This window comes from Siphateles boraxobius, unplaced genomic scaffold (genome assembly GCF_051911475.1).
Source record: "Siphateles boraxobius isolate OS27281-9 unplaced genomic scaffold, OSU_SipBor_1 14, whole genome shotgun sequence".
Taxonomy (NCBI): Eukaryota; Metazoa; Chordata; class Actinopteri; order Cypriniformes; family Leuciscidae; genus Siphateles; species Siphateles boraxobius.
The window spans coordinates 819,146-827,110 of NW_027508744.1; the positions used below are offsets into that span (position 1 = coordinate 819,146).

The window sequence follows — 7,965 nt, forward strand, 5'->3', positions numbered from 1 at the left end:
GACAGGTGTGTGGACATGTAAAAGCTCAGATAAATAAGAAGGCAACAACCCATTTAAGATTTTGAAAACAATTACCACAATTTTAAATTCAATCCTGAAGCAAGCAGGAAGCCAGTGAAGCATGGCAAAAACTGGTGTAATGTGATCGCGCTTTTTGGTCCCGGTTAAAAGTCGCGCTGCTGCGTTCTACACTAACTGTAACCGACGAAGAGATGACTGATCCAATCCAACATACAGAGTTAATATAGTCTAAACGGGACGTAATAAATGCATGTATGACTCTTTCAAAGTCTTTGCGTAGCAGGTATTGCTTGACCTTAGCCAAAAGTCTCAGCAGGAAGAAACTGGTTTTAACAACTGAACTAATCTGTTTGTCAAATTTGAAAGCATTGTCAAAAATCACACCCAGATTCCTGGTAAAAGGTCGAATATGGGAACCTAAAGTACCAAGAGCATCTACACAGTAGCATACCTTGGGGTTTCAGTCAGGGCCTTCAGTAACGACACCCCAAACCCCCCCGACACCACACATCACCACCACACACACGGATACAAAATACAATCACAATGCACTACTGCGTAAGCGTAACACCATCGAGACGGTTGATCTTCAACCACAGCGCACGCACACCTCGCACTGTGCATTATAACTGTACGTTCACACCGCCGCCGACTTGAGCGACAAAGAAGCTATGGCCGCCCTGCCAAGGACGGTTGTCAAAAAGTACGGGGAAGCTTGTTGACGCTTTGGCCGCTCTGGCCGCTTGTAGCAGGGAGAAGAGTGTCACAACATTAAATGTAATAAACAGAAAAAACAAGCAATACATTGAAGAAACCTTTTATAATGACAGCATTTTTATAACCGTTTTGGTCACATTTGATCAGGGGAAAAAAAGAATAATTAGCTATTATTATTATTTGCATTAATGCAATTGGTCAAATCGGTGTTACCTTGAGCAAATGGGGTCAGCCCTGCAAATGTGGATGCCTATGTGAAGGCTACCTGTGTCCTGCATAATTTCCTGAGGAGGACTTCCAAGATGCCAACCAGGGCCACTGCAAGACGTGCAGGACCACCACCAGCTGCAGACAGGGATGTTGCTGGCCTACAGGCAGTAACCCTAGTGGGCAGCAACAACTCCGCACGGTAGGCCATCCGTGTCCGTGAGACATATACCTCCTATTTCTCCACCGAGGAAGCTGTCAGCTGGCAAGCCTAGTATAAGCCTAGTACAAGCCTATAAGCCTAGTGCTACAAACGGCTCTTTTAAGAGCCACAAATTACATCAAAAGCATAGTTTCCATATAAGCACTTATAAACTATATAACATGGATTTAAAAATAATATGAAACACACAACCCATGAATGTTGAAAATATTTTTTGTGCATTTATTTAAAATTATTAAAATGTATTACAATATTTATAAAAAATAAATAAATAATAATTCATACAACGTAACTTTTTTTTTTTTAATAAGATAGTTGATGAAAATGCTTGCATAGTGACAAAACATTTACTCTTTTACAAAAAAAACTTGGTCCCAACAGGGCCTTTAACGTCAACATGTTGAACAAGTCTGCTGGCTCCAGCTATGCATTAAACAGACAGACGTGAACGTGGTTCCTCACTGCACTTTGGTTCCTCCTCACTGCACTTCCTGTGTGAATGATACTGTGTGTGTGTGTACATGCATGCATGTGAGGGAGAGAGAACAAGGGGCAGCTGACAGCACTGCGAGGGTAACAAGCTTACTAACACCCCTCACAGTGTTGTCAGCTGCACCCCGTTCCTCACTGCACTTCCTGTGTGAAAGATAAATAACCTGTTCCGCTCAGTGCTAGCTGTTAGCCAGTCATAGTTACTCTCAGTGAAGTGCCGCACAAAACCTTTTCTGGCCTTGGTCAGCCCATCCAGCTTAGGTGTAGATCTTCCTTTTAAAATGATCTCTTTCTTCTCTCCAAACATACGCCTTGAAAAAGGCACACAAAGGAGATCGTCAACAGGATCGGTAAGAGTTGTGAAGGCAGCGGCCATAGCTCAGTTCACTGACATTGCTCACAACCCGCCAACATTTCAAACGGTTGATGACATCAGTGTGGGCTAGCGCCGACACATCACTGGGCCCCTGAGGGCGTTCTGTCACTGCACATCAAAATTTGATTGGCTAATGATACACGTCAGTCAAAGTTATGATCAAATGGGAAATGGCAGCTTCAACGGAAGGGTAGCTATACTACTAGAGCTGGTCCACGGAGCTGTGATGCGTTTAGATGACCATATGGAAAATCCAGCTCAGCCTCACAAAAAATAACCATATTCTTTATGGAAATATAATTGTAAAAATGAAAAAAATATATTTTACATATTATATTAATTTATATTATATTTATATTTTAGATTTTGACAGGGCCAGCAGAGAAGGCCCTGATGGCCCTGACAGCACCTCTGCATCTACACAGGCATTAAAATGTACCTCACGACCAAACACAACAATTTCAGTCTTATTGTCATTAAGACAGAGAAAATTTTGATCCAACCAAATTTTCAGATCACTCAAGCAGTTCAACAAATGCTGGACAGTTTCCTTCTCATTGATTTTTACAGGCAAATAGATTTGTACATCATCTGCAAAACAGTGGAAGGAAATGTTATGTTTTTTAAAAATGGACCCTAAGGGCAGCATGTACAGAGAAAAGAGCATGGGTCCCAAAATGGAACATTGGGGGACGCCACAAGAAAGAGGGGCAACAGATGACGAGCAATTCCCAAGGTGGACAGCAAAAGTCCTATCTGCCAAATAAGATTTAAACCATTTTAGGGCTATGCCCGTAATGCCAACACTTTGTTTAATTCGAGTGATTCGAATTAATTCATGATGGGGGCGGAGCAGGGAACGGGGGACTCGCTGCCGGCTGCCCTCGACCAGAGGAGCCATCGCTGTCCGCCAGGAGGCGGAGGAGCGTCGAGTCGTCCCCCAACGGATGTCCACTACCATCGCATGGCACCGCGAGTGAGTCTCTCAGCTGGCTGAGGACCGAGCGGCAGTGTGTCCGGGAACCGGACCAAGTTTTTTTTTTCTCTCTCTCCCCTCTCTCGGATCTGTCGCTCCTCATGCTTCCATCTCCGTTTCGCTCGCCTCGTTCATCCATACCCCCCGGGGATCGTCGCCGCCGTCTCTAGTGTACCCCCCGGCCTGCGAGGGGCGATGGGGGTATGTGGCGAGCAGGACGAGGCCGAGGGACGTGAGAGAACAGCGCGGGGCCGGTGGCGTGAGTGGTAATGAATTACACCTGTGAGACGCACTGGTCTCGCATCTCTCAAGGAGCGGAAGCATAAAAGGAGGAGCGACGATGGTGAAGATCGAGAGAGGAACAGGCCTGCTTTTATGTTGTGTTTTATTTCTGTTTTGTGTGGCCAGCAGTCGTCCGCGAGGGGCTGCTGGCGGATACTTTTGTTTTTGTATTTCTTTTATTTTTAATTATTAAAATCTTTAAATGTTCGCCGGTTCCCGCCTCTTTCTTCCCATTACAACGAACCCTGTTACACTTACATAAAAAAAAAAAAAAATGTTCCATTCATTTAAATGGCATGACACTTGATGACTCAGCTCAAACTTACTATATCTACACACAAAATAAATAATAAAGTGAGTGACATTACATTTAAAGAAATCATTATGTCTAGGGCTGGGTATCGTAACAAAATTTTCGATACCGATACCGATACCGATACCTTGACTTCGATACCGGTTCCTGAACGATACTTTTTTCGATACCAATTTTATCAATATAACATTACCTAAAAAAAAAAAAACTTTTATTTTTTCAGTTTGTTGACTTTTTTACACTCATATTTTGAGTCTGTAAAAAAGCACCAATGCTAAAGTTTTCTATGTTTCCTAATCATTTAACAACATGTATTCTTTACTTCAATGAGCTCATTGTTTCTGCCTTAACTTAATGCATTGTTTAACAATGAAACTGAATGAAAATTAATTGAAATGCATTACACACAGTCACCCCTGATAATAGATCACTCTAAATTGTAATTTAGACACATGCATTTTCTGTAAAGCTCCTTTGAAACGATATGTATTGTGAAAAATGCTATACAAATAAATGTGAATTGAATTAAATATAGGCTACTGGGGTGCGGGATATATGCCTCGCGCTCAGCACACATGAAGCTTGCGCAAAGCACTGGCAAAAGTAGCCTAATGATTATGGATGTGTCGGGAAACGATAGCAAGGAGATATTTTAATTGTTTATTAATGAACAAGTGTTTACTAAACGTGTTGGCTGCAAAAATGATTATTGCGAATTTGCGATGCTGACTCGTCATCCCTGCAGTAGTGAACGCGCGCGCGCCTATATGGATTAGGTAATCAAACTATTTATTTCTAATTGTTTCGTTTAAAAGTAGACATATTTTGAACATATATAGAACTATTTCTCATGTCTGTGAGGCAAGTATCCTATACGCTGAGTTTTGGTTTATATGTGACGCACTCCAGTTCTTGTAGTCGAAGGCGATTAAACTTTCTACTCTCGAGTGTATTCTGTGCGCTTTTAAGTGCCTTATCAGATTTACCGTGTTACCGGTCTTGGCAGCAATTATCTTGTCGAAAATATTGCATCGTGTGCTTATGGCATCGAGTCGGGTACATAGGTAGGCTACACTTTTGATCATTTCCACATATTTTCTATCTATCTGGGTTGGACGCTTACACACACACACACACACACACACACTACAGCCTCACGTGCGACGAGGCACGTCTCTGGGCAGCCGCGTAAACTAGTGTTTTTCCGCCACAGCCGATCATGCTGCATGTTTATTGTTTCACTGATGTTGACGAGATTAACCACTTAGGTACCGAAACTTGGTACCGAAAAACAAGACATGTTTCGATACTCGGTAGTATCGAGGCAATTCGGTCGGTACCTAAAAAGTACCGAACTCGGTACCCAGCCCTAATTATGTCACTATCACATTTTATTGTCTGGGGTCTCTAGAGACCCAAAAAGCCCCAGTGATGTTTCCTAAATGAACAGCACACAAAGGTTAAATAGATGTGAAATATACTAGCCTGTATGAAAGTCTTTCTATCACTTTCTTGAGATCACAATTGAAAGCAATAATCCACCTCAAATTACATTATTTACATGTCCTTGTGCTGCTGGAAGAAGTTTGTGCAACCATTGGATGCATTACTTTACCAAAAAGCACATTTTAGTACATTAGGAAACAAAATTGTTCCAGCTTCCCTTGCTTGCACAAGCAAACAGCAGCAGGCCTGGCATAGTTAATAATAATAAATAAAAATTGATGTAAAGTGCAAGATGTACAAATCAGATTACAATGAAGTGCAATATATACATGTAGGCCTACTCCCGAACCAGTGGATGAGCTTGTGCTGCTCAAGCCGAACGCCTCTGGTAGGAGTTGTGTGTAGTCTCCTCTGTACAAAGCATATGAAGGTAATCTCCAAATACTAATAAAATACATCTTCAAATTAGATAACAATTAACACACTGAGGCATGAACATTATGTTTTAGGACCTTTGCCTGACAATGACGTGATTGTTGGAGCAGCATCCCTCATTTCCCTTCGTCAGATCAGATATCCTAGATCAGATATCACTGCTTCATCATGTCACGTTACATGATTCGGTCCCGTCACTGAAACTGGCCTTCCTTCAAAATAAAAGTCACAGTATTAAAGTTAATTGTTGAATTAATTTGCGAATGATTAAGTAAATAAATCACAAAATCATGCCAGTCACTGAACATGTATTATGTACATTTTCCGACAGCTCAATCTGCTTTGAAAGAATAAAAAGTAGAAACGTGTTATTTTTTTATTAGGGCTTGTTTAATAAAGAGCTTGGTTAATTGGACCAATACAATATTATTAACTCAAAAGCTTCGTTTTTATTATACAAATGTGTCATTAAAATAAAAATCGAAACTTATGAACTGGTTTAAGGGCCTGTTTAAAAGGATAGGCTACTTGATGTATATGCAGCCTATGATTGGTTTTGATATAAGATGCAGAATTTAGATTTGACTGTTTTTGTTATAGATTCAAGTGTTTTTGTATGACGTTATTCCCCTGTTGTTGTCCAAAAAGAAAGATAGAAAGAAAGAAAAAATAACTGGTTCAGAGATCTCCGCCCCCTAATGGAGAGGACAGGATCAGTCACGTGATGCTCAGGAAGTTACTTTCAGTTTTGTCCTTTACCTCTCGGTCTCACCACTCGCTAAATGCAGTAATTTATGAAGTTTTGACGCCTGATCAAAAGACTCACGCCGAAGTTTTACTATGTAAGTATTCATGTTTTTAAATATAAATCCAGTCTGTGTGTTTTTGAGTGATTAAACAAATAGTTGTGTTTATGTTTGAGGAAAACTAATCCTGCTAATGAGGCTAAGGAAATAAGTCGCGATGTTTATGATGAATGTATCCACTACTGTGATTATTATGATGATGATTATGATGTTGACCATGATTATGATGATGGTTTTTATTATTGGGGTTATTAATATCATTATTAGATTATCACCAAATTTCTAAAGCCTGTTGTTTCTTTGAGTTTGACTGATCTTTTCTGTATTACATAAAGATTCAGATTATAGTTTGATGTTTCTTATTTGTCATTTTTTATCATATAAGATCGACATGTGTTAAATGTTCAGGCTAAATGAGTCAATGTTTAGTAATATTTTACCGCTCAGTTTTATCTCTGTATAAATGTGTGGTTGAATCTGCTTCTGCTGTTTTGCTGTATCATATATAACGGTTGGTATCATTTTTGTTCATAAATTCAGTAGGCTATATTACATCATCACACACCATTACTACTTATCTATGCAATTCATTTATTGATAAACATTATTCAGTAATTAACAACATCTGCACTGACACATCTGATACAGCTTTATACTAATCATCAACATTTATAAATGTTCAAATGTGGCACAGCTAATATTGCTGGCTCCTTTTACAAATATTTAATGATGACATTGATTACAGAGAATAGAGAGAAACAATACATATTTTTCAGTATTGATACTTTGTATTGAATTAATTTTATTCTGTCTGTGTTTGCAGAATCCCCTCCTGAAGGAAACAATCATATTCCTGTGACGGGGAAAAAAGGAGAAAACATCATCCTGTCATGTGAACCTAGTTTAAAGTTATGTAATTGGCATGATACATTTACCTGACTAATAATAAACTGTTACATTTGATTTTATTCTGACTTACTCTGAAATGATTGATTCTAGTAGATTATGTTAAGTCCATAACACCTCAATTCTAAGGTTAGAAACGGACTAACGCTCAGTTATGTGGAGATTTGGGGCTACGCCAACTGGTGTTTTAGAGATCCGACAAACACAATGGCTTTTATCAATATATAATTAGATTTTAGAGGATATTATAATGGATATTATAAAGGATAATAATGGGTTTTCCGTCTTAACAGAGTGTTGTTAGATCAATAGGGTGAGCCTCAACCTCTAGTTATTGTATTATTCTAACTAAGTTTACATGGGAAACCACGTCATAATTATGCAAAGTTACCATTAGAAGAAGTTAAGTTTTCAGTTTATTTCTATTGTAATGGTCATCACCTCTGGTTAGATATAATATACCTTAATTAAGTGTGTTCAGATCTATGGGGACTAAATAATATACTTTTAGAAATGAACAAGCATGGTGCGGTTATCTAAAAAGTAGTAGTCAATCGCTTCTGTCTAATGACCAACACTGACGAGTTTGTGATTATGAGATCGTATGCCGGCCTGTGCGAGACTTAAAGTGTTATAATCCGGATGAATGGGGGAAATTTCAATAAAGAGTTAAATAGAATAATGAAACGTTCACCTAAACTTAATGATTAACAAACATCAATTAAACATTTTTCATTTTTGGTGTCAGATGAAATAAAGAAGTAA

The 7,965-nt window shown here is 39.2% G+C and overlaps 1 long non-coding RNA gene across 1 annotated transcript; it reads left to right on the forward strand.

The window, feature by feature from the left end:
• Window positions 1-6,209: 6,209 nt before the first annotated feature.
• Window positions 6,210-7,262, forward strand: LOC143738210 (uncharacterized). The gene is made up of 2 exons (XR_013203853.1): window positions 6,210-6,330; window positions 7,118-7,262. It is a non-coding gene; the product is annotated as an uncharacterized LOC143738210 (long non-coding RNA).
• The last annotated feature ends 703 nt before the right edge of the window (window positions 7,263-7,965 follow it).